The sequence below is a fragment of the Oryctolagus cuniculus genome, chromosome 6, assembly GCF_051225735.1.
Source record: "Oryctolagus cuniculus isolate XC-2025 breed Fujian yellow rabbit chromosome 6, ASM5122573v1, whole genome shotgun sequence".
NCBI classification, from domain to species: Eukaryota; Metazoa; Chordata; class Mammalia; order Lagomorpha; family Leporidae; genus Oryctolagus; species Oryctolagus cuniculus.
Window position 1 is genome coordinate 6,486,038 of NC_142872.1, and position 27,343 is coordinate 6,513,380.

At 45.8% G+C, this 27,343-nt stretch overlaps 1 long non-coding RNA gene across 3 annotated transcripts in view; it reads right to left on the bottom strand.

Moving 5' to 3' along the window:
* Nucleotides 1-27,343, bottom strand: part of LOC103346548 (uncharacterized) — a 199,429-nt gene that overhangs the window by 86,438 nt on the left and 85,648 nt on the right. The window contains exon 3 of one of the 3 annotated variants that reach the window (XR_016235049.1): nucleotides 3,642-3,823. The exons of 1 other annotated variant lie outside the window; for it this stretch is intronic. This is a non-coding gene — a long non-coding RNA (uncharacterized LOC103346548). Of the gene's footprint in view, nucleotides 1-3,641; nucleotides 3,824-25,391; nucleotides 25,912-27,343 lie in introns of those variants that run through there. One more of the 3 variants, XR_016235048.1, reaches the window with a different exon arrangement.

Genomic DNA, 27,343 nt, shown 5'->3' on the forward strand with positions numbered 1-27,343 from the left:
TCCCGCAAGACGGGGTGCAGCCATTTCCGGCCTCATCACTGGGACGAGTGCGTTTCTGAAAACCAGCGCTGGGACCGTGGGCCCCTCACAGACATCCCTTCCGTGGTCCCCCAGGACTCAGGATCACACCGCAGAGGGACCTCACACGGGTCCACCCTGCAGCTGCTCTGGGAACCCGAGCTCCACCACATGCCCCAGGCTCCCGCAAGCTGCCCCTCTGAGCCCTGGTCTCTGCTGCCTGGGTCTCCGACAACTGTGGTCGAGGACATGGGGCAACGCTCAATGCCGACCAGAGCAGGGCTGCTGCTGTCCACAGAGGGCCTGGGCTTGAAGACAGGGAGGTTGGAGCCTGGGGCCCAGAAGGCATGGGGCCAAGGTCTACACTGGTGGCTGGCCCGGGGGTAGGGAGGTGTGTGCAGATGAGTAAAATAAAACTCTGAGACCACATGTGGTTTGAGATAAGGGAGGACTCCTCACAAGCAGGCTGTCTCCCCGCAGCCTCCCCGTCACCCGCTTCCCGCACAGAAAGAATGCACTCCAGATCCACAAGGCCCACTCTCACAGAAGCACTCCTGCAGGAGAAGCGAACCTCACTCCCAAATCACGCAACGCGGGCACTGCCGGGCTGAGGGCAAACCTCACTCCCAAATCACGCAACGCGGGCACTGCCGGGCTCAGGGCGAACCTCACTCCCCAAATCACGCAACGCGGGCACTGCCGGGCTGAGGGCGAACCTCACTCCCAAATCACGCAACGCGGGCACTGCCGGGCTGAGGGGTTTTTGGCAAGCAGCCCAGGGCAAGTGCTGAGCAAGTCTCAGAGCTTGCGGTGATGCACCTTCCCAGTAGGCCCCCAGCCCCTCTGCACCTACCCTGCTTCCTGGCCTCCGCAGGCTTCTGTCCCCTCTCATCCCTGCTTTGGGGAACAGGAAGCTTAACAAAGACCCCACCCCCTCCTCCTCATCTCCCTCTCCCACGTGAGACAGGTGAGCCCTACTGAGAAGGGGCAGAGCTCAGGCAGGACTTAGCACCCCAGAGGCAAAGACCATGTGCAGGCGACACCTGTGTGCTGCAGCGTCTGGGGCTTGGCCCACGTGTTCAGCTCTGGCCTGGGCAGCAAAGCGATGAAGGGACAGGGCTGGGGGATGTCCACTTGGCCACGAGAACCATCGAGGAGCTCAGGCACAAAGTGAAGAGCCGGTGCACTGCTTGGCAGTGTCGGAGAAGGAAGAAGCTGAATCCAGCCTTGGAGGGAGGGCGCTGGCGGGAATTAGGCAGGCATGCTGGGCGGGAATTAGGCAGGCACGCTGGACCCCACCAGCAGCTCCATCGCGACAGGAGTCCACCGGGAGCTTACGGAACAGTTCAGAGGTGGGAAAAAGATCCCGCAGGACAGGGACCAGTCCAGTCTTCAACACGGACAAGGAGCCTGCAGACTCTGCCCCCAAGGTAAAGTTGGTCCTGTGTGTATGCATATGTGTGTACGAGCATATGTATATGTGCATGTGTATACGCGCGCACATGTTTGTATGTGTTCTATGTATGTGTGTGCGCATATATGTGCATATATGTATGCATGTGTATAGTGGATGTGTGTATGTGGATATGTGTGTTGTGCATGCATGTATGTCTGTATGTTTGCGTGTGTCTATATATGAGTATGTATACATATGTGCATGTCTCTGTGTATATGTATGTCTACCTGTGTGTTGTGTGTGTATATATGCCTATGTGTGTTCTATGTGTGTGTGTGTGTGTGTGTGTGTATGTGATGTGTCTGTGGGTGTTAATTTCCTTTGCACTGAGGGTGTAGTCAGTACTCCAGAGCACAGTTCTGTGTTATCACCGCTCAGGGGGGATTCTCGAGCCCTTCCCAGACTCGCCCGGGGAGCACAGACACTGGCCCACAGTGTCCCGCCTGGAAGCCACGACCCAGAACAATTCATGGAACTCAAGCAACAGAACAGGAATACTCAGCTCCCGCTTCCACATTTGCACTCAACCTCCCTCAAGGTGGCTCCAGGGAAGACCAGTGACCTTACAGCGAGTCAACTAGCGGGGATCAGGCAGATCTGAAGGTGGACACCAGGAGGTGGAGCCGTACCAGACAGGCAAGGGCATGCAGAACTAAAGAAACTCAGCTCTAGGAGGCAGTGTAGCCGGCACACCACCAAGGAGAAACAGCACCTGAGTGCCCTCGTCTGTGTAGCTTCTCAGAGCTCGTTATCAGAAAACACAGAGGCTAAGACAGCATGGGAGCCATTCAGCCAGGGTGTGCTTGGAATGTCCTCTGCAATGACTGCCAATTCAAAGCCATTAGCAATGACTACAGCTAAGTTCAGTAACTTAGAAGAAAAATAACAATAATACACGAGAACTGGGCACTGTGGTACCTGCATCCCTTAACAGAGTGCCAGGCTCAGGTCCAGGCTACTCTCTGCTTCCTGGGAGGGAGCACATTATGGCTCAAGTGTGGGGGCCCTGCCATCTACATGGGAGACTCGGATGGCTTCAATCTAACCCAGCCCTGACTATGGAGGGCATGTAAAGAGTAAGCCAGTGGTTGAAAGCTCTCATTCTCTCTGCTATTCTGCCTTTCAAATAAATCACAAAAATGCATCATATTCAAGATGACAAGCGGTGTAACTGACCACAAAGACCACCACTTAAAAGATAAGATGGGGGAAAAATAGTTTCTCATGCCTCTCATGGACAGCTTCATCTTAAACAATGCTCCCTGGTGTCAAACTAATATTACTCATTTGAATTTTATTGGTTTTACAGTTATTTTGAAATTTATTTGTATCCAATTTTATAGCTATAAAAATATTATAAGTCAGAATTTCTTAGTTTCATGTTTATGGGCTTTAGTAAGAGTATTCTAAAAATCATCTAAATGCACCTTGGGAGTTTAAAAAGAATTTCTCATTTCTTTAATAAAAGGGGCTCACAAACGACATAGGATGAGAAAACCTAACTTTTACCAGAATGCAGATCAGGAGAGTCTGGTTGATGAGAGCTAGGGCAATGGAGTCAGACCCCATTCAGAATCCTGGCCCCGCTTCTTTCTGGCTGTGTCCCTTTTAGCCAATGTCCTCGTCTCCCGTAGCTGGGTTTTGATCTATCCAGAGGGTGTCACGACAGGATCTCCCTCGCAGAGTCGTGGTGCAATATGACAGAACTTAATGCGCTTAAAACAATGTCGAGCTCATGGCAACTGGCAACTGCTGAAATAAGGCCAGTAATTAAATGCAATTTCAGGCCAGGCAGCTCAAAATGCACAGTTATTAAGAAATGGCAGAGACAGGCTCGGTTTTTTCGGTGGCCTCTGATGCATGACAAACCACATGGGACTGCTGTTAGGGTCTGTGAGCCACAGAATCAGGAGCCCCAGATAGACCCTAGAGATGATACAGGAGATCCCTCAAGAGTAAGGACAGCTCAGAGCTGTGGTTACCAACACCGAAGCTGCATCTCCTCTCTGGTGTAAACCAAGACCTTGTGAGATCAACGCCCTCTTGCCAAAGTAAGATGAGAACGTGAGACGACTCGGTCAACTTCAAGGCTGGCTACAAAAGTTCTGCAAATAATAAGTCCCAATTTTTTAAAAAAATATTTATTTATTTTAAAGAGTTACAGGGAGTGGTGGGGGATAGAAAAAGAGATCTTCAACCACTTGTCTACTTCCCAAATGGTTGCAACAGCCAGGGCTGGGCCAGGCTGAAGCCAGGACTCAGGAGCTTCTTCCAGGTGTCTCACATGGGTGCAGGGGCCCAAGCTCTTGGTGCATCTTCTGCTGCTTCCCCAGGTACATTAGCAGGGAGCTGGATTGAAAGTGGAGCAGCTGGGACTCCAACCAGCACCCATATGGGCTTAACTCACTATGTTACCATGCCAGCCCCAGTAAGCCTCAATTTGAGAAGAATTTCTCAGGATATACAGGATCCTACCATAAGATCCTATTTTTTTGGCTTGTTTTATATTTCTGGTCTTCTTAATGCATTTCTGTGGCTTTGTGGACCACCTCTGGATTCCTGATTCAGCAATGACTTAGCAAGGCAAAATCAGTACTGTGGTAACATGTGTTTCTTGAGTGTCTAAACACCAAATACCATGTATGGTCCCAGAGCTAACCCACTTCTTTTCCTAGGAACATCGAGTTTGGTGAGTGAGCCTGCAGGAGCTCAACAGCTTTTCACACACTCAGCTACATGCAGTATAGACAGAGGTCCAGTTGCTGAAGCAAGATTCCCCCCTTCCTCTACATTACCCTTGTTCTTCTCTCACCCTTGCCTGTTCTAAGCTGCACAACAATCCCCTCTAGAAGCACTGTGTGCTCCTGCCCAGAGAACACCTGTCTTGTTAACATTTATCCCCCACTGCAGTGTCAGAAATGCCTGGCCCTCTACCCCATCCTGATACACGGGGGCATGGGAGGAGACGTTTGGGGTCAGGTACTGCATCAGCTGTCTGTGGCTGTGGAAGAGTTACACATTAAACACACAGGTCTGAAACAACCCCAGTTTATCATCTCACAGAGGCTGGAGGTCGGAAGGGCAACCACAGCTTAGCTGGATTTTCTCACAAGGGCTCACCAGGCAAACACCGAGGTGTTGGCCAAAGCTGTTAACTCCATCCGAGACTTGGGGTCCTCTTCCAAGTTCACTGAGGTTGTTGGCAGCACTCAGATCCTTGCAGGTTTAGGAGTCTGAGGTTTGCCACGCTTGCCAGCTGTGGGCCAGGAGCTGCTGTCACCTCCTGGGGCTCCACAGCTCTTTGGCATGTGGTCCCTTGTGGGGAGCAACTCGGACTAGACTAAGTTACTGGAATTAAGACTTATTCTATGCATCTGCTCTCCCACAATATGGCGCTGAGAAGGGAGTAAACAACTTCTACGCAGCTGCCTCTCGCCAACTTGAGTGATGACCTGCAGGAGCTGATCCTGCTCCTGATTGGAGGAGAGCAGCGTACTCGGCGTGTGGGTAGCAGAGTTGGGATTGGTGGAAGAGGACTATAAAGGAGAAGAGAGACAACATGCACCAGGAACATCTAAGGGGAACATCCGAATAACATCTGAGCAGCCCCCGAGAGAGTCGGCCGGCGGTGTGCCGCTCCCCCGCGGAAGTGGGGAAAGTGGCAGGGGGAACCGCCCCTCCATGGAGGTGGAAGGACGGCAGCCAACCGGGGAAGAACCAGCAGCAAACCCGGGAAGGGCTGAGCAGACAAAAGAACAGCACAGGGTCCTGTGTCGTTCCTCCGCGAAGAGGGGGAGCGACAGTCCCTGTAGAGGGTTCACAACACTGTCTGCCTTCACTCTGACAGTCATACTCCTCTCTCCCCTCCTGTCTCCCCTCTTCTCAAATTGCCCTGTGCCTTCCAAGGGCTCACTGGGCTGGGTTAAGGCCCTCTTGTCCCAGATCTACCTCCCTTTGGATCTACTCAAGAATCAATTCTTTCAGACCTTCTAATCTGAGTCTGGTTCCCTGCCACAGCACTTCCTTCTAATTTCAGAAATTCAGGTATCTAATACAGCTCCTCAGGGATCCCTGTAATATCCTGGAAGGATCTTTTCCAGTTTTCAAGTTAAAGACGCTGCTTTGCCAGTGATTTTCCTTCACATGGAGTTAAAACATGCCTACCCATGTAGGTGACCCCAGGAATAAGCTCTTTTTAAGAAGCATTTGCAAAACCCCTTAAGCCAAGTCATATAAAACAGCCCAGTGACGGGGCAAACTTCATGATATTCACAATCACGCTGACAATGCAGTGGGACAGAATGACACCAACACACACCTCAGGACTCCTTGGAACTCTTCCTGTCACTGACACATTCCTCCATGGACAGTCTAAGATGTCCATGCTACAGAGCCTCGAAAGCTCTGGACCTGGGACTCATGAACACACTTCTAATTGAACCTGAAGGTTCCCCAGGTCACAAACTGACCAGGCCCCTCATGCTTTGTAGGAGGTACCCCCTCCTCCGAAGGAAGGACAGAGGAAAATGACAGTGGTTTGCATTTGCACATTACTTTTAGATGAAAAGTCGTGATCAACTCCCCATGTAATTGGGTTACAATGTAGAAATCTATTAGCCATCAGCATAGGCAACAGAATACAAAACCATGAAAGAGTTGGCCAGAAATACTAAGTATCAGAATAAACACGTATCAATCTTAAAAACCAAAATGCAAAAATGATTTATGAGGAATATTTTACATTTCAATGAGTTTAACTGACAAAATTGAAAAATAAATTAATGATGAAGGCATGATATTCACTTTTTCATACTGCTCTTAGTAATCATTTTGCCCAGAAATTCATTTTTAGAATGCCCAAAATAAAAAGCGCACTGAACATCTGGTTCTTCCAGAGTCTATTGTGTGTGGTGATTTATGGCCAACGATTCACATCCAGTTCAGCAGTGTGTGTCCTCAATGTGCTCCAAGAATATCTCGGCACCAAAAATACACAGAAATCGTCACTGGACTGCACAACACCCTAGTGATTTAGACTTCAGTTTCCAACAGTTTATCAAAACCAGGATTGCAGAATTAAGTTTTAGTGGCTACAAAAAAGGAGTCAATCTTTTTATTATTGGTGGGAATGGATTTGTAAGTATTAAACAACAATTTCAAATGTTCTAAAGAGCTAGGTATTTTTGACATTAATATCTCATCAGTCAACTCTCAGTAGTTTGGTTCATTGATTCCTTGGTAGAGAGAATACAGCCCAGAGAAGAGCCGAGTGAGGGCAGGCTGGAAGCCCAATGCCCGTGGGAGCATGCCCCTAGTGCTTCCTCTGCCTCTGGTCCTGATGGGAACTCATTCCACCCTGCACCCACTGTGCCTTAAAGTTCTCACGTTAGCCTGATGAGCCGAGGGAACACATCTGTGCCAAACCCATATTCAGACCCAGGGGAAGGATGAGGGACATAGTCAGGTTCCTCGAAGAACAGGATCAGAAAGTCAAAAGCCCTCAAATGTTCCACTGGCTTCTAGTCACTGAACAGAGAGGGAGAGGAAAGTCCTGCATCAACTGATGAAAACCCGTTTCTCCCTTGCATCCTCTCTCATCAAGTACATCATGACATTACTCCTGGACATAAGTGTCCATGGTGTATTTCCATCTTATTAGTTTCATTAATTAGCACAGCAGCTCTGGACAACCAAGCTCTAGATGTGCCCACTGAATAAAACAGAACACACAAAGCCCGTGTGTCACCACACACATAGAAAGTCTCCTAGTCTCCACACTGCTTGGCTGCAGACAAACGTTGAGTGCTGCGGCTGGGGTGGGGGTGCTCATCAAGCAGACATTAAAGCAACCCTGTTAGAAGTCCCTGTTAATTGAAGATCAATCAGATGAAGTGTAACAAGGAATCAAAATGTAGAAGAAAGGAAGATTCAAAGTAAAACTTCCAATTTACGTACGCAATTTCTACCCTAAGAATTAAGTCCTCTTCTATCAAAACACAATCAAACAAAAAGTACCTAAGTGGCAATTAACCTAATTTCTTCTAGCCATATGGGATACTTACATACTCAGATTCACCCAGCTCAAAAATCAAGAAATCAGTCTAACTTCTAAACAAAGCCCCGGTAGACACTTGCTTTCCTCAAGGACCCTGATCATTTCTGAAGCACACCTCACACTTGGATGACTCACCTGCACGTCACTCTCTCTGTTCTCCACCTTCTCCCACGTCCCAGAGCGAAAGCCTCTGCTCATCTCCCTGAGACGCACCTTGTCGGGCCTCTTCCTGGACACCACTTCACTGGCGATCCACCACGACTCCACTGTGCTCAAGTGAAGACCCAGGCCACATAAAAGACCAAGTTTTAGCAAGCACTCTTTTGGGAGCACAATGGGATTTGCAATAGTTCAGATGGGAGACACAACAAAAGACTACAACAACAATAAAAATCAAAAAGCTGAAAGCTGCTAAGACAGTGCTTTCCCCAGTGAATGCCAGAGAGCAGTGGAGAAGCTGGAAGACGCAGAGTTGCAGTTCCAGGCCCTTCTGCCTTGCAAACCATAGGCATCTGGTTCTACCATCCCCCATCTCTGAACACTTCAAAGGTGGGCAAGCAGCTCTTCTGTTTCGAGAGGTATCAGAAGTGCTCCTAAGTGTTCCTTCACATTCAAGTAGGAGATGATACACTGCTGGACACAACCCATGAAGCCTTTTCCACTGGTTCATCTGTCACTCTTCACACTGTCCTGAATAAACAGATGAGATTAGAGTGGGAGTCTCGTCCCTACTGCAAAGTTTTAGTCCGTTTTATATTCCAAAAAGTATGAATTCTTATACTGAAGATACAAACTCAACCTGCTGTATCAAGACAACACAATCTCTATGTGAAAACCATCCAAAATGCTGACGTGTGGGTCTTAGAATAAGGACTGCACAGTGGGTCCCTTCACAAAGGCGAGTTCTTCACCACACCTAAAGCAAGTCAGAAATAAGTCAGGCCTCTTGCTAGCATATAAACCATCCAGTCCTGGTATGTTTGTCCAAGAGAATTCCCCACTCAGCTCCAACAGAAAACCTCCTGGAAAATCAACAACATGGGCTGTGGCGTAGGAGGAAAAGCTACTGCCTTCAGTGCTGGCATCTCATATGGATGCTGGTTCAAGTCCTGGCTGCTCTACTTCCAATCCAGCTCCCTGCTGTGGCCTGGGCAAGCAGGAGATGGCCCAAGTCCTTGGGCCCCTGCACTCACGTGGGAGACTCAGAAGAAGTTCTTGGCTCCTGGCTTTGTATTAGCCCAGTTTCAGCCATTTCGGCTCTCTGGAGAGCGGACCTGCAGATGGAAGACCTCTCTCTCTCTCTTTCTCTGCCTCTGCCTCTCTGTAACTCTGCCTTTCAAATAAATAAATAAGTCTTTTTTAAAAAGTCAACAACACTAATACAGAGTATATATTAGAAGATGAAGCACAATTAAAAACTTTTATTCTGTCTCTTTAATGAAACCAACCACATGATGCTTTAGACCGCTTACACAGCTTCCAGGGCTGCACAAGCTTCGTCTCCCCCAACACAGCCGGTCTTGGGGAACCTCAGCTATTGCTCATCGGTGGAACCCAAGCCTCCCTGAGTGGACTGAAAGGTCAGTGCATCTAGAAGAACAAAGGACAGTCTTCCCCCTTAGAAAGCCGAAGGAGTTCCTTGCAGAATCTCACTGGGAAGGGCTACGGCTTCTTTGTTGCTGGGTCCACAGCCAAAAGTAGATTGTCACTACGACCTGCAACATGGAGCCTTCTGAGACTAACGGTCTGAGTGGGCAAGAGCCTATGGTAAAAGCACACTAGGACAACGCAGGTGGGGCTTACGGCCTCCAGAGGCTTTATTCCACACACAGACCCACAAACACAGCCACTATTCCACACACAGACCCACAAACACAGCCACTATTCCACACACAGACCCACAAACACAGCCTTGAGATGCTATCAGGGTGTGCTACCTAAAGATGGGGTAAAGCACGGAAGGCAAAGCACACCCAGAAACCATGGGGATGGGAATGAAGGGTACGTGAGACCACTGTGGAGAACGCTGCAACACACGATAGAATCACACAGAACAAAACCTCCAGGGGCTGTAGGATCAATACTTAAAATACCAACGCTGGGCCAGGTGCTGCGGTGCCTGCGTCTGTATCAGAGTGCTAGCTGGAGTCTCTGCTTCTGATTCAGCTTCCTCCTAATGCTCCTGAGTACAGCAGATGCCTGGGCCCCTGCCCCTCACGTGGGAGACCTGGATGTAGCTCCAGGCTCCTGCCCTCGGCCTGGCCCAGTCCTGGCTGCTGCAGGAACTTGGGGAGTGAGCCAGCAGATTTAGGACAGACACCTCCCTCTCCTCCCTCCTCCTCTCTGATGGTCTGCCTTTCAAATTTATCTACCTTTAAAAAAAATGCTTCCAGAATTACCTAGATTTGATGCAAATTCAATCCAAATCCCAGAAATACATTTTCAAAAACTTCAAGTTTCACTGAGATTTTTCTTCAGAAAAATTCCTTCAAGTTTCTACAAGATGTTCATTTTGACAATCAAATACAAAAGAATTTAAATGAGATTTAAATTTGAATAATAATGGAAACATCAAAAGCAGTAAGTGACACTAAAATATTTAACAGTAAAACAAAAAAGACTGATAGGACAAACATTAAAAATACTGTGCTAACTAAACCCAAATATGTATGACTACTTTAAATCTAGGCAAACCAAATACTCCAAATTCCAAGATAAAAATGGACAGATTTTTGCTTATAAGAGATATTCAAAATGCAAGAATCAAAAAAAAAAAGGTTAAATGTAAAAGAATGAAAAATGCTGTAAGGAGTAAGGAAAATAGCAGCAGGAAATGGCCAGGGAAAGTGTACAAACACCAGACAAGACAGAGTTAAAGGCAAGAAGTTTTACTTGTGCTGGGAAAGAGACTTCTGAATTGTAAGAATCAATCCAAAAGGAAAACATAAAATTCTAAAAATCATTCAATATTTTAACACGCTTTTCCCATAGCATTTAACACTAGTCTCTGTAGATGTATAAAGAACTTCTAAAAATATGAAGTCTAAACTAATTGAACAAAATTCTATGCCTGCTTGCTATATAAAATATATGTTATATATATAAATAAAATTTTCATATTCATTACAATTTAAATAATATTTTGAACATACTGAATTCAATTGAACAGCAGGATTAATTCCAATTCTTTTTTCAAAAATGTGGCAGCTAAAATATTCAGATCACACCTGGCTCACATTTGTGACTCACTTTGTATTTCAATCTCACAGTGCAACTGTGGAACGACCACTGAAAGAACATAGAAAAACCAAAGCTAAAAATCAATAAACAAGATGAAATGGAATGCTAGAAATATTCCACCAAAGGATAGAAGGCAGGAAAGAAGTAGAGAAAAAAAAAAAAAAAAGAGCAATGGAGCAAATAGAAATTTACCACCAACATGGCAGACTATGGACTAAAGCTTTAATTAAAAAGCATAGGTTTCTGTCTTGTATCAAAAAAAGCAAGCCCCAACCCTACTACATGTTGATTAAATAAACACACAGAAGAATACACAATTAATAAAAAACAGATCTAAGAGATAAGCCATTTAAACACAGCATAAGAAAGACAACACGGCTATACTAAGATGTCACAGTAGTAACAGCACAATTCACCCAGGAGAACTAACATTGAACAGGCATGTACCTAATAAGAAAACACCCCAACACATGAATAAAACAACTGATAAAGGAAACACATTAACAACCAAAGCTGCTTAATTTAAGACTCTGCTTTTTGCAAAAATGTGAACACCATTCACCAAACTGACCTAAATAGCATTTGTAGATGACTGCTTCAGAACACCTTCTTTCCAAGTGCACATGGGACATTCCTCAGACACCAGGGCCACACAACAAGTCTCAGTAAACTCGAAGGATCATAGCCACAGTGAGGGTGTCATCCATTCACAACAGTATCAAGGTACAAACCAGTAACTCTGAGAGACCTAGAAAACGCCCCCAAAGATCTGCAAATTAAACAAAAATACTTATAAAAAACTAAGGAGCTAAAGGGGATACCCCAAGAAAAACTTTATAAGATAGTTTGAACTAAATTGTATTTTTAAGATGTCAAAATTGGCAACTAAAGTGGTACTTGTAATGAAATTTATAACTTAAAGGTCTATGATAAAGAAAGAGCAATTGATGATCAAAGTTTCCATCTTAAGGAACTTTAGAAAGAGCAAATAGAAGAAACACACTGAAGAAAAACAAAAAAGAAAATAACATGACAGTGAAGCAGAAAACAAATAGGAAAAAAAATCCAATGAGTCAAAAGGATTTATTTATTTATTTATTTATTTTTTTGACAGGCAGAGTGGACAGTGAGAGAGAGAGACAGAGAGAAAGGTCTTCCTTTGCCGTTGGTTCACCCTCCAATGGCCGCCGCGGCTGGTGCGCTGCGGCCGGCGCACCGCGCTGATCTGAAGGCAGGAGCCAGGTGCTTCTCCTGGTCTCCCATGGGGTGCAGGGCCCAAGCACTTGGGCCATCCTCCACTGCCTTCCCGGGCCACAGCAGAGAGCTGGACTGGAAGAGGGGCAACCGGGACAGAATCTGGCGCCCTGACCAGGACTAGAACCCAGTGTGCCAGCGCCGCAAGGCGGAGGATTAGCCTAGTGAGCCACGGCGCCGACCGGATTTATTTTTTTGAAAAAGACTATTAAGTTGAAAACTGAAGGAGGGTTGGCGCTGTGGCATAATAGGTTAAGCCTCTGCCTGTGGCACCAGCATCCCACATGGGCACTGGTTCATGACCTGGCTGCTCTTCTTATGATCCAACTCTCTTTACTGTGGCTAATGGCCACAGAAAGCAGTAGAAGATGACCCAAGTCTTGGGTCCCTGCACCCACATGGGAGACCCAGAAGAGGCTCCTGGCTCCTGGCCTCAGATTGGCCCAGCCCCAGCCATTGTGGCCATGTGGGGAGTGAACCAGCAGATGGAAGACCTTTCTCTCTGTCTCAAGCTCTGTCTGTAACTCTGCCTCTCAAATAAGTAAATAAATCTTAAAAAAAAAATAAGACTGATGGAAAGAAATGAATAGAGAAAATACAAATACTGATCAGTAATAAAAGATGTAACTACACACGCTGCATATACCGCAGATATTAGAAGGAAACCATGTAAGTACTACCAACAATTTCATGCCAATAAAGGTATCAAGGTATACAAAATGTAGACAGTCCTAGAAGAATGATTCAAAAATTGCCAAAAGAATCAGAAAATGTAAATAGCTTTATACCCCTTAAAGGAATTATCTTAATAATTTTTTAAAGAATATTTATTTATTTATTTGACATTCAAAGTTACACAGAGAGAGGAGAGGCAGAGAGAGAGAGAGAGAGGCAGAGACAGAGAGAAAGGTCTTCCATCTGCTGGTTCACTCCCCAACTGGCCACAAAGACTGGAGCTTTGCCAATTCGAAGCCAGGAGCCAGGAGCCTCCTCTGGGTCTCCCATGCAGGTGCAAGGACCCAATGGACTTGGGTCACCTTCTAATGCTTCCCCAGGCTACAGCAGAGAGCTGGATTGGAAGTGGAGCAGCCGGGACTCGAACTGGCGCTCATATGGGATGCCAGCACTGAAGGTGGCAGCTTTACCTGCTATGCCACAGCACCAGCCCCTCTCTCAATAATTTTAAAAATCCATAAAGTATCATAGAGTATAATGGCAGTTGCCACAGGCTGGGGAGATGGGGGGATGGAGGAGTAGGGACAGGGTGACTGACTACCAGGTACAAAGTAGTAAGCCCACGAGAGTAACAAGTGTAGGTGTTCTGTTCTACAGTAGGGTGACTACAGATGAATTAATTCTCTGTGTATGTGCATGTGTACAACAAGTACCATGTAAACATATTAAAAATTCTTATTTCTTTGTACTCATTGAATTCTTTAAGCATTCCTGTATTACTGGAAATATCTTAAAAATCTTTTTAGGCCGGCACCGTGGCTCACTTGGCTAATCCTCCGCCTGTGGCGCCAGCATCCCATATGGGCACCTCTTCCAGTCCAGCTCTCTGCTGCGGCCCGGGAGGGTAGTGGAGGATGGCCCAAGTGCTTGGGTGCCTGCATCTGCGTGGAAGACCAGGAGGAAGCACCTGGCTCCTGGCTTTGGATAGGTGCAGCGCACCGGCTGTAGCAGCCATTTGGGGAGTGAACCAATGGAAGGAAGACCTTTCTCTCTGTTTCTCTCTCACTAACTCTATCTGTCAAATAAAAAAAAAAATTAAAGAAAAAAATCATGAGGTGCAGTCACTGTGGCATAATGGGTTAAGCTGCCGCCTGCAATGCCCATATACCACACTGGCATGCTTGCTCAGGTCCTGGGTGCTTCCCTTCCAACCCAGCTCTGCTATCATGCCCAGAAAGTATCAGACGCTGGCTCAAGTACCGAGTTCCTGCCACCCAGGAGACCTGGATGGAGTTTCTGGCTTCATTCTGGCCCAGCCATGGCTGTTGCTGCAATTTGGGCAGTGTGTGTGTGTGTGTGTATGTGCGCGCGCGCGCGCACGCATGCATGTGTACATGTGTGTGTGCATGTGTGTCTTACATAATTTTTCAAAAAATATTATGAAAGATGACACTGCCCAAAAAATACATAGGATTTTGAATGTTTTCACCATAAAGAAATTTTAAGAGATAGATATGTTTACCCTAAAAATACACTAAGTAGCATACACATGTATAGAAATATCATATTAATGTTACCCCATTAATATGTTCAATTTGTATCAGCTGAAAATAAGAATTTAAAAATAAAGTGAGAAACACGCACACACACAAACCCAGATTTTAACGGGAACAGGAACTGAACTGTGCTGGTTTGAATGACAACACATCATCTACAGGACGAGGAAAATTAACACCCATGTTGCTTTTGCATAGTAAACTAAAAGATGCTTGGCATCAATAAAAGGTTAAGAACACAAAAATCAAAGAGGTACGTTCCGCAGAACGGTCGCAGGTACTCAGGACTGGAACCAGCGAGACTGAAACCCCGTGAAGTGCTGCGCGCTGTTTCCCTGTGACAGAGGTAACACAGAGCCCACTCGGACCACTTTTATTCAACGTTGTACTGCAGGGCCTGGCCAATGCAATCAGGCAAGAGAAAAGGCAATAAAAGCATAGGAATCAGACATGAAAAGGTGAAATTTCCTCCAACTGGTACACATACAAATAGATCCAATGAACAGAACAGAGTTGCTAGAACTGATTTATAATGAAGTTGTGACCGAACCACAATGAGGAAAAGGGCATGTCTGCAATAGATTACACGGAATCAACTGGATAACAAATGAAAAAAAATTATCTTTGACCCCTTCCTCTCGTCATACACAAAAGTCAAGTTCACAGGGAGTCTAAATATAAACATTACAGATCAAAGAACAGGGCTTTTAGAAAGTAACAGCACAGTATCTTCATGACCTTGACTTAGGCACAGATTTCAAACAGGAAAAAGATACTAAAAATAAGTGAAACCCTGATAAATTGGACTCATTACAAATACATAATTTCTACTCATCTAAATAAGGCCCCAAGAAATGCAAAGTCAAGCCTCAGAGGGACAGAAGCAGAAACAATTCCTACAAGCTAACAAGGAAAAATATTTCAGAGAGCCCAAATGACACTATGAGAAAATATTTAAACAGGCACTTCAAAAAGTAACGCCCAAATGATCAATAAATAACAAAAATTCCTGACCACTGTGGCAGAGGCAGGCCCGGGAACTGCCACACACTGCTGAAGGCACAGTGGCTTAGCCACTTGGGAGAGCTGTTTGGCAGGATCTTTCAAAGTCACCGATCCCCGGAGCCTGCATCTACCCTTTCCACAGCAGGGTACTACTAGCAGAAATACACAGACATGGGCAGCTGCTCCTGGCCAGTGCACACAATGAGGGTGCTGGAAGAGTCACACAGGGCTCATTAAGAAGGCACCCACTCTCAATGTTCTGCATGTGCGGGCACCACACTGACAGTGAATGCTCCCTTCAATTTTGCACCCCAGGTACCTCGTGTGAGTCACCCTGGTAACCCGGCAGCACTACGGTTTTATCTCGATATCCCTGGAGATGGGTACCAGGACGTCTCACAGATAGCAAAATATGGAGATGTACAAGTCCCTCATAAACTGGTGATGTATTTGCATAAACCAACGTCCTACAACATATCTCAAATCATCTCACAACAGCTAGCACTGTGAATTCTATGTAAATAGTGACTGTACTATATTGCTTATGGAACAACGGCAAGAAAAAAAAATCTGTCATGTTTAGCACAGACACACGTTTCCACAGTATCGTCGATGGATTTTTGGTTGGGTCTGCAGGCTCCAGGAACATGGGACACTGGCTACTGCATCCTCCAGCCCAAACATGCAAGTATCCACCAGGTGGAGAACAGCTATGGGAGCTGTAACATCTCCAACATTGCCATACAAATGGGAAAAGGATGAATCAATTAGTAAGGACCAACGTGTATCAGTTTCACAAACACGTGTGAGTAAGGTTCAAAAACAGGCGTTACTAACCAACCAGTGGGGACAGAAGAGAGACCCAGCATCTGTTCTGGAGGGGTAATGACTGTCTGGGTGCCCGAGGGAAGTTTCCAGAATCTCAAAGTCTGATCGCGGTGACAATTCCACACATAAATACACTTTGTAAAATCCCACTGAGACGGATCTGATCACTGTATGTATTGTGTAGATACTATGTCACTCACAATTTCCTTATTTCTCTGTGGGTAATTGGATGAACAAGTTTACTGCCCTCCCCCCACCACTGAAAGAAGAATGCCACAGTCTGGCTACCAAGGAAAAGATGGATAGGGAGAAGGGTACCAAGGGCTTCCTCCACGTCCACAGTGCTTCGCTTGCAAACGTTCCACTGCGCCAGGGATGGACACTGCGGTGCAGCAGGCTAAGCTACTGCTTGAGACGCCCACATCCCACATTGAAGAGCCTAGTTCAAGTGTGGGTGACCCTGTGCTTCCAACGCAGCTTGCTGCCAGTGTGCCCAGGAGGCCGCAGGAGCAGCCCTCTCTCACCAATGCGAAATCACTGGACAGGTAAATAACAGGACTGACTTAATCCCAGGAGGACTTCTGTGTGACAGGCCTGTAGCCACAGACCCACAGCTCCTAGAGCTTCCTTGCACTGACTTCCTTTTGCCTTTTAAGCTTGGTGCAGTGAGAAAGCACCAGGAATTCAGGCAGCCGCCTTCCCGCCTCCACCTCAGAAGTGGCTTCCTCTCAACAACTACAAACTCCCTGCAAACATTCCTCCACCCAGGCCACCACTGAGAGTGGGAGACCCTCTGTGTGATCGCTGTGGTCTGGAGACCAGCAACTGGGAGAACAGCAGTTTGCACAAGGCAATGCTGATGGCTCTCCTACGAAGATGGCAGAATAGAGAGGGAGGGAGCACAGCGAAGGTCCACTAAGGGAAGGTTCAAAGAGGGATGAGAATTTGTAGTTTTTAAGCCCTTCCTGAAACTGGGGAGATAGGGTGGACACGCGAGGAGGACGCGGACGCCCAAGACTCAGGACACCAGCACGAGTGTCAGCAGGAGTGTGTACGCACCAGCGCTGGAAGCCGAGGTGAGACGGGGCGCTCGCCCAGCACCGAGGCACAGCTGCCGCCGCCCCTCCCCCAACACACCCTGGGACGGACACTGAGACACGCACGACTGAGTGGGGGAGGAAATAGAAAATGGAACAGAGTGAGTGGCGCCTGCGGAGAGAGTGCACGATTCAGGGATACTAATTGAGAGACTGAGTAAGCCAGCATCTCTTGGCGCCTCCCCGGAGCTCCAGCGGGCGGGAAGCAGCCATTTTGTCTGTTTACATTCGGGCTTAAAGGAGAACTGTCTTTGCCTCCACACTAACCTTTGGAGGCGGAGCCCTAAGGTGGAGCAGAGCGACGGGACACTTCTTGCTCCAGGGAGGGCAGCTCAAAGCCCTGAGACCCGTCTACTCAAGTTACAAGAAAAAAAAACAAAACAAACTGAATAGCGCCTGCTGGTGGGGAAAAAGCGCAGGATCCAGAGCTGCAGTGGGCAGAGAGCAGCCATCCTGTCTGTTTACGTGCGGGCTGTGTAGAGCAGCCTGCTTACATTGGATATTGGTAGAGACTCACAACAGCCTACAGTGGAGGGAAATCAACCTGAAAAATCACCCAGAAGGTATGCCAAAAAACAAAACAAAAACCCACAAAAATATAGAACATATAAACTTGCCAATGGAGCAGGCTAAACCAACCATAACAGAGGCAGAAGAAGAAGAAGTTGAAAACATGCCAGAAAAAGAATTCAGAAAATTAATAATCAGAATACTTAGAAATAATGAGAAACAGTGTCAAGAGCTGAATGAAAAACAAGCCCAAGGATTAGAGATCTTAAAGAGAAGCCAGAATGAGATATTAGAACTGAAAAACTCAATTGACCATATAAAAAACACTGTGGAATCCCTCAGAAATCGAACAGATGAAATAGAAGACCGAATATCAGAATTCGAAGACAAACTTCCAGAAATAATACAGTCAATCGCAGGAAGAAGAAATTAAAAAATTAAAAAATACAGTCGGAGACCTACAAGATTCAATCAAACGGTGTAATGTTCGGATAATAGGAGTCCCTGAGGGGGTGGAAAGAGAGAATGGATTAGAAGGTGTCTTCAACGAAATAATATCAGAAAACTTTAAACAAAGGCAGCTGGATAACAACACACAAATACAACAGATAGCCAGGACTCCGAACAGAGTAGACCAGAAGAGAAATTCACCACAACACATTGTGGCAACACTCAGTTCAGTGACACACAAAGAACAAATCCTAAAATGTTCCAGAGAAAAGCGACAAATCACATTCAGGGGTAAGTCAATCAGACTCACCCCAGACTTCTCATCCCAAACACTACAGGCAAGGAGACAATGGCATGATATATTTCAAGTTTTAAAAGACAAACAATGCCAACCTAGAATACTATATCCTGCAAAGCTATCATTTATGAATGAAGGGGAAATAAAGATCTTCCACGACAAACAGAAACTGAAAGAGTTTGTATCCACACGTCCAACCCTACAACACTTGCTCAAAGACGTGCTGCACACAGAAATACAAAAACAAGAACTTCACTGCAAAAAAAAGCAAATGTAGAGTAACCCACAAACAAAGTTCAAAATACATAAGCAGCTCGTTTCAGGAAACATGAAGGGGAAAAGACAGTACTTAACAATAATCACATTGAATGTGAATGGTCTTAATTCCACAACAAAGAGACATAGACTAGCTGATTGGATAAAGAAAGAGAATCCAACTATATGCTGCCTTCAGGAGACACACCTCATCAGCAAAGATGCATGCAGACTGAAAGTGAAAGGATGGAGAAAGATACTCCAAGCTAATGGAAATCAAAAAAGAGCTGGTGTGGCCATCCTAATAGCAGACAAAATAGACTTTAACATAAAAACTATTAAAAGAGACAGAGAAGGGCACTATACAATGATTAAAGGATCTATCCAACAGGAAGACATTACTATTATAAATGTATACGCACCTAATTACAGGGCGCCTGGCTACCTGAAAGAATTACTAAAGGATTTAAAGGGAGATATAGACTCAAATACAATAGTAACAGGGGACTTCAACACCCCACTCTCACCAATGGACAGATCAACCAGACAGAAATTCAACAAGGAAACAACTGAGCTAATTGACGCCATAGACCAAATAGACCTAATAGATATCTTCAGAACCCTCCACCCCACAGACACAGAGTTCACGTATTTCTCCCCAATACATGGAACATTCTCTAGGATTGACCATATACTAGGCCATAAAGGAAGCCTCAAGAAATTCAAAAAAATTGAAACTATACCATGCAGCTTCTCAGACTATAGAGCAGTGAAACTTGAAATCAACAACCCAAGAATCTCTACACCATATGCAAATATATGGAGAATGGACAACATGATCCTAAATGAACAGTGGGTCATCGAAGAAATTAAAAGAGAAATCAAAAGATTTCTAGAAACAAATGAAAATGATAACACAACCTATCAAAACCTGTGGGACACAGCAAAAGCAGTGCTAAGAGGAAAGTTTATAGCAATTAGTGCCTACATCAAGAAGCTGGAAAGGAACCAAACAAATGAACTCTCCATGCACCTCAAGGATCTAGAAAAACAGCAGCAAATCAAGCCCAAATCCAAAAGGAGGAAAGAAATACTAAAGATCAGAGAAGAAATAAACAGAATTGAAACCAAAAAAAAAAAAAAATACAAAAGATCAACAAAACCAGGAGCTGGTTCTTTGAAAAAATAAACAAAATCGACACACCATTGGCCCAACTAACCAAAAAAAGGAGAGAGAAGACCCAAATCTGTAAAATCAAAGATAGTACTGGAAATGTAACAACAGACACAATAGAAATAAAAAGAATCATCAGAAACTACTACAAAGAGATGTATGCTAACAAATTGGGGAACCTGGAAGAAATGGATAGATTGTTGGACACATACAACCTTCCTAAACTGAGCCATGAAGATATAGAAAATCTAAACAGACCCATGACCATGGAAGAAACTGAATCAGTAATAAACGCACTACCGAAAAAGAAGAGCCCAGGACCGGATGGCTTCACTGCCGAATTTTACCAGACATTTAGAGAACAACTAACCCCAGTTCTTCTCAAATTATTCCAAACGATTGAAAGAGAGGGAATCCTTCCAAATTCCTTCTACGAAGCCAATATCACCTTAATTCCTAAGCCAGGAAAAGACACAGCAGAGAAAGAAAACTACAGACCTATCTCCCTGATGAACATAGATGCAAAAATACTCAATAAAATTCTGGCAAACCGAATCCAACTACACATCAGAAAGATCATTCACCCGGACCAAGTGGGATTTATCCCTGGTATGCAGGGATGGTTCAATATTCGAAAGTCAATCAACGTAATACATCACATTAATAAATTGAGAAACAAAAATCATATGGTTATCTCAATAGATGCAGAGAAAGCATTTGACAAAATACAACACCCTTTCATGATGAAAACCCTAAGCAAATTGGGGTTAGAAGGAACATTCCTCAACACAATTAAGGCAGTCTATGATAAACCAAAGGCCAGCATCATATTGAATGGGGAAAAGTTGGAGGCATTTCCATTGAAAACTGGCACCAGACAGGGATGCCCACTCTCACCATTGCTATTCAATATAGTCCTAGAAGTGTTAGCCAGAGCCATCAGGCAAGAAAAAGAAATTAAAGGGATACAAATGGGAAAGGAGGAAGTTAAACTATCCCTGTTTGCAGATGACATGATACTATATATAGGGGACCCAATAAACTCCTATAAGAGACTACTGGAACTCATAGAAGAGTTTGGTAAAGTAGCAGGATACGAAGTCAACGCTCAGAAATCAACAGCCTTTGTATACACAGACAATGCCAGGGCCGAGGAAGAACTTCTAAGATCAATCCCATTCACGATAGCCACAAAAACAATAAAGTACCTTGGAATAAATTTAACCAAAGAGGTCAAAGACCTCTATGATGAAAATTACAAAACACTAAAGAAAGAAATAGAAGACGACATAAAAAAAATGGAAAAACCTGCCATGCTCATGGATTGGAAGAATCAATATCATCAAAATGTCCATTCTCCCAAAAGCAATTTACAAGTTCAATGCAATACCAATCAAAATACCAAAGTCATTCTTCAAAGACCTAGAAAAAACGATGCTGAAATTCATATGGAGAAATAGGAGACCCAGAAGAGCTAAAGCAATCCTTTACAATAAAAACAAGGCCGGAGGCATCACAATTCCAGACTTCAAGGCATACTACAGGGCAGTTATAATCAAAACAGCCTGGTACTGGTACAAAAACAGATGGATAGACCAATGGAACAGAATAGAAACACCGGAGATCAATCCAAACATCTATAACCAACTCATATTCGACAAAGGACCTAAAACCAACCCCTGGAACAAGGACAGCCTCTTCAACAAGTGGTGCTTGGAAAACTGGATGTCCACATGCTGCAGTATGAAGCAAGACCCCTACCTTACACCTTATACAAAAATCCACTCAACATGGATCAAAGAACTAGAGATGCGCCACTACACCATGAAACTAATTGAGAGCATAGGGGAAACCCTTCAAGATATCGGAATAGGCGAAGAATTCCTGGAGAAGACCCCACAGGCACGGGTAATCAAAGATAAAATAAACAAATGGGATTACCTAAAATTGAAGAGTTTCTTAACAGCAAAGGAAACAGTCAGGAAAGTGAAGAGGCAACCAACAGAATGGGAGACGTTATTTACAAACCACACAACAGATAAAGGATTAACAACTAGAATCTACACAATGATCAAAAAACACCACAGAATCAAAACAAACAACCCAATAAAAAAATGGGCCAAGGACCTTAACAGGCATTTTTCAAAAGAGGAAATCCAAATGGCCAACAGGCACATGAAAAAATGCTCAGGATCCCTAGCCATCAGGGAAATGCAGATCAAAACCACAATGAGATACCACCTCACTCCGGTTAGATTGGCTTACATACAGAAATCAACCAACAACAGATGCTGGCGAGGATGTGGAGAAAAGGGGACACTAATCCACTGTTGGTGGGAATGCAAACTGGTAAAGCCACTATGGAAGACAGTCTCAGAAACCTGAATATAGCACTACCACAGGACCCAGCCATCCCACTCCTTGGAATATACCCAAATGGAATTAAAGGGGTGAAAAAAGCCATTTGCACCTCAATATTTGTTGCAGCTCAATTCACAATAGCTAAGACATGGAATCAACCTAAATGTCCATCAACGGATGACTGGATAAAGAAACTATGGGATATGTACTCTATGGAACACTATACAGCAGTAAAAAACAATGAAATCCGGGCATTTACAACAAAATGGAGGAAGCTGGAAAACATCATGCTGAGTGAAATAAGCCAGTCCAAAGGGATAAATATCACATGTTCTCCCTGATCGATGGCAACTAAACGAGCACCTAAAATGATACCCATTGAAGTGAAATGGACACTATGAGAGACAATGACATGAGCAGCCCTTGTCTAGACTGTTGAGGAAAAACTTACTATTTTGTGTGGGGAGCAACTCGGACTAGACTAGGTTACTGGAATTAAGACTTATTCTATGCATCTGCTCTCCCACAATATGGCGCTGGGAGAGAAGAAAACAGCTTCTACACAGCTGCCTCCAGTTCAGCCAATAAACTGTAGGACTTGCTCCTGATTGGAGGAGAGCAGCGTACTCGGCGTGTGGGCAGCCGAGTTGGGATTGGCAGAGGAGGACTATAAAGGAGGAGAGAGACGGCATGCACCAGGAACATCTAAGGGGAACATCTAAGGGGAACACCTGTGCAGCCCCCAGAGAGCCGGCCGGCGGTGTACCACTCCCCTGCGGAAGTGGGGAAAGTGGCCAGGGGGAACCGCCCTTCCACGGAGGTGGAAGGGACAGTAGCCAACCCGGGAAAAACCAGCAGCAAACCCGGGGAGGGCCGAGCAGACAAAAGAACAGCGCAGGGTCCTGTGTCGTTCCTCCACGAAGAGGGGGAGCGACAATTTTGTTCCTTTAGTATTTTTGTTGTTGTTGTTGTTGCTCGGTTTGCTCTACACAAGACCACTGGTTGAACTCTGCAATCAATGCACAACCATTCTCAAGCGTTTAAAAATTAACAGAAAATTGATCTCTGTGGAACATGGGAGTGGGAATAAGAGAGGGAGGAGATATATAGGACGGCACATACTCACTCAGACCTACCTCCAATGGTGGAACTGGAAATGTGCCAGGGGATTTCAACTCAATCTTACCAAGGAGGCAGGTACCAATGCCAGCACACTTTGTAAAGTGACAAATATAAATACACAACTGATCAAAAAGATAGGGTAAGTGTCGAAGAGATTACACAAATAAGACCAGTGTAAGCAAATAATGAAGGATAGAATCAAAAGGGAGAGAATGATCCTGCGGGGGAAGCAGGACACACAGCAGACTCATAGAATGGCAAATGCCCAAAACAGCACTCCTGCCTCAGAATCAACCCTTGGGACATTCGGATCTGACTAAAAGGTCCATAAGAGTCTCACAGGCATGGAAAGCCATGACACGGTGGCAAAAAACAATCTAAATGAAGGATCCTGGTGAACAACACCCCAGCAGAAGGATCAGGCCATCAAGGAGAGAGGTGCCTTTCTCTGAAGGGAGGAAGGAACCTCCACTGTGATATGGCCTGGACTAAACAAATTCAGAGTTGGTGAACTCAAGGGGCTTCCATAGCCTAGACAGCTCATAGCAAGAGTCTCGGGTGATTGCTGACATCATAAATAAGAGTGCCAATTGTTAAATCAACAACGGGAGTCACTGGGTTCATGCTCCCCACGCAGGATCTCTGTCCTTAATATGTTTATCTATGAAACTCAAAAACAACACTACTAGTCGAACAATACCCTATACCTGGTTCGGTTGTGTGAGTGCAACCTGTTGAAATCCCTGCTTAGTATATACTAAGTTGATCTTCAGTATATGAAGGTAATTGAAAATGAAACGTGATGAAGGGCGGGATGGGAGAGGAAGTGGGTGAGGGGAGGGCCGCGGGAGGGAGGGAGGTCAGGGGTAAGCCACAACAATACAAAAGATGCATTTTATATTCTACTTAAAACTATTGGTTGAACTCTGTAATTAATACACAATTACTCTTAGGTGTTTAATCAATGCTATAACTAGTACTCAAATAGTATTTTACACTTTGTGTTTCTGTGTGGGAGCAAAATGTGGAAATCTTTACTTAACATACACTAAATTGATCTTCTGTATATAAAGATAATTGAAAATTAATCGTGATGTGAAGGGGAAGGGGAGAGGGAGTGGGAGAGGGGAGCGTTGTGGGTGGGAGGGAAGATACGGGGGGGAGGAGGCTATTGTGGTCCATAAGCTGTACTTTGGAAATTTATGCTCATTAAATAAAAAAAAAAAAAAAAGGCAACCAAAAAAAAAAAAAAACAAAAAAACAAGTCAATGCTGATGGTGCAGGTGAAACGGGAGCCTCTGCCCATCCCCAGGGCCCACTCCCGCCCCGGTCTTACTCTGCTGATGGACCAAACTCCCCCTCCCAGCAGTGATGGAAAACACAGGAGAAGCTGTGCTTCATGGTCACCACTTCTGAAAGGCACTATTTCTGCAGAGGCAGCTGGTGATGCCAAGTGCCAGAGAGGGCCCTGCACAGAACTTTCCTGACAGGCATGGCACCAACAGCGTGCTCTCTGCACCATGGGCAACACAGCCCAGTACCGTCTCTCAGGCCTCCAGTCTCCTACCTACTGCCTACAGACCTGGAATGACCAGAAGTCTCTTTGTCCACAAGTGCTGGTCTCCTCCCCATTTTTTAATTTAGAGGAAAGGCAGTAATTCAACCATACCCTGTCATATTAAAAGGGGCTAAACAGATTCCGATAGTCCCCTCTTATCCAGGGGGGTACACCCTAACACTTGAAGTGGATGCCTCGGGACTGTCAATGTCTCTGACCTTATGCACTACAAAGGGTCTGCAAAAGTTAATGGAAAATGCAATTAAAAGACAATGTACTTTCTCCTTGAACTTCTTGAGGGTTCCTCATATTTCTTTTCTATGCATACAAATCCATGTAAGGGGTCATTTATAAATGAGGCATACTAGAGATTAAGAATAACAAAACAGAATAATTTTAATTACATACTCTGATAAGCATTTTTTAAAACTTATGAATTGTTTATTTCTGGAATTTTCCATTTAATGTTTTCAGGCCATAGGCAACTGAAGGTAATATGAGTATGGGTACCTGCAGGTGGAGAAACACTTCTGCAGGCCCAAGGAATGCTCTGGGAATCCCAGGACACAGGTTACCGAGGGGACGATCTGGACAACAGGGAGGGGAGGAGTAGAAACAAACATCTGAGCTGGAAGAAGCCCTGCCTTGTTCTGGCTTCCTTTCTCTCTGCCATGTTCCCACAGGAACACTGTCGGGAGGCACCGTGTGCGACAACCTCCCCTCGCGTGGAATATGCATCCTATTGGGGCAAACTAACGAAAATAAAATAACCACGCAGATAAGACAAAGCGTGAGGATCTGTGCGATCACCCACAACTGCCAGGCACCTGAGCCTGAGACGCCAGCAGCACCCAACCAGAGGAGACTCATCTGTGACAGAAAATTCTGGGTTCCATCATCAGCAGGGTAGAGCAGCCACGAAGCATCCACGGACCCATTTCTTCCCCAGCGTGCATGTGTGCGCCCTTCACTCAGGATGGCAATGTGCGCTCTGAGGGGCTGGAAGAGACACGCAAGATTTCTCACAACACACAGGGCACTGCCATGTGGCTCAGCTCACTCAGGAGGAGTCAGCCAGGATGAGTGACTCCACTCCCGGACAGAGCTTGAGTGACAGCCTCCACAGAGAGGCCACAGAGCTAGGAGCAGCACAGGAGGGCTGGCGGTCCTCCTGTGACCTCCAAGATCAATCCATCCCATCGACCTACCCCACCAATACCTCGAGAATGCAAATGCTGACCCTTACTCCTAGTGATGGCCCAAGTACTTAATGATGAGTAAGAAGCAGCTCCTGTTCACAAGGGGTTCCAGTGGAGAAGCGAGCACAGCCACGTGATGTGGCAAGTGCCCATGGACATGGCAGCCCCCATGACCATCGAGCAAGGGAACCCTTCTCCCGAAAGAGAGTGACTGTGGGTGGAGACCTTGACCTCCAGCCTTTCCTGACAGAGGCACTTCATGCTGTAGCTTGGGTAGACTGTGCCAAGACCAAAAGGTCTGCTTTGTTCTGGATTCCCCGTGATGCTGCTCCTGCAAATCTGAGTACGAAACACTGCGTAAGTAGTCAGGTGACTAAATTCTCTTCAGCGCAGAGAGCAGTTGGGGGATGCCTGACAAGTCCCTGATGTTCACAGGGCTCTCCTCCTACCACACGTGATGACACAGAGCCTCTGCTCCCAGAATCCCCTACACCCACTGACACAGACTCACCACTGCTCGCTGGAGCTGGTGTTTCTGAGCAAAGCCCAGGGGAGAATGGGGGGGGGGCACAGCCATGCCCCTCCACTGACTTCCCCAGAAGATGTGATGAGTGTGCACAGCTGAGCACCGGTTCTCCTCTCTGTGGTCACAGAGGAAAGCCCACTGTCCCCCAGGGCCAGAGATGCTTCCCAAATAGGGAAGCAGAATCCAGTCCAAGCCAAGGCTTCCTTTGGCTGAGAAGAAAGCTGAAGAACTCAAGGGTGAACTGAAGCGAGAAGAGGAAGACTCAAGATTGTGAGTTCCCTTCCCCAGGCAGACACCCAGGTGGCAACACCAAACAGTGAGGGGCTAACCCATTCCAGGCCCCGTCCTTCACGGCTACACCTTCGGCTACTTCTGCAAGCTGTGCAGGGAGCCACCCTCGGGTTGCTCCACAGGAAGAGCTGCTAGTCGGGCTGAAAGCAAGCGTGTGTAGGGGAGGCCCAGTCCACGTCCCACAGCCACGCCTCAAATAGCTCGTCTGTGTCTGCCTAACTGTGCCATGGCGATCTCCTCTGGAGCTGCAGATGCCCGAGTCTGCCCAGTCCCTCCCACTCACATGACAGACGTCAAACGTGGGAGGTGGCCAACACCAGGTCCTTACTGAAAGCACCATGCCGCAGACCAGGCTGCAGGACTTCCTCAACACAGCGTTCTGACGATGAGGATGGCGAAGAACTTTGTGCAGTGC